The sequence below is a fragment of the Sinocyclocheilus grahami genome, unplaced genomic scaffold (genome assembly GCF_001515645.1).
Source record: "Sinocyclocheilus grahami isolate Dianchi unplaced genomic scaffold, SAMN03320097.WGS_v1.1 scaffold415.1, whole genome shotgun sequence".
NCBI classification, from domain to species: Eukaryota; Metazoa; Chordata; class Actinopteri; order Cypriniformes; family Cyprinidae; genus Sinocyclocheilus; species Sinocyclocheilus grahami.
This window is the reverse complement of record NW_015505594.1, coordinates 260519-260969: the sequence shown is the minus strand read 5'-3', so window position 1 is coordinate 260969 and position 451 is coordinate 260519. Positions and strand designations below refer to the sequence as shown.

The window sequence follows — 451 nt, the reverse complement described above, 5'->3', positions numbered from 1 at the left end:
ACTAACTGAAATAAGTTTAAAGCTGCAGTCCGTAACTTTTTTTGGTTAAAAATGACCCGAAATCAATATTTGAGCAAGTACATAACCAGCCAGTGTTCAAAACTATGGCCTTACTTTAGCCCGATTCGCAACGCTTAGTTTATAATAATGTTTTCTAATTTGAGTGGTACGGGTAGGTTTTCGCTGGAAATTCGAACTTGCTGCCGCGTCATTACGTCACGTCTGTAAACATAAAGAAGTTGTCCCGGCTACTAGGCTATCTCAGGTGAGGATCCTGCAGGTGGCCGATCGTTTATAGCCTTTTCTCACAGCAGCTGGAATAATTAAATGTATCATTTTGATGGCGGATTGTAATCCAGAAAGGATTATGTGTTTATGAAACACATGTGAATGAAATTAAATTATATTCCAGTTATAAATGTGCTTCTGATTACAGATAGCCTGGGATTAC

General features: G+C 38.4%; 1 protein-coding gene across 1 annotated transcript in view; it reads right to left on the bottom strand.

Moving 5' to 3' along the window:
- The window catches only part of LOC107551122 (fer-1-like protein 4), a 28819-nt gene that overhangs the window by 14259 nt on the left and 14109 nt on the right, over nt 1-451 (bottom strand). The window lies entirely within an intron of this gene.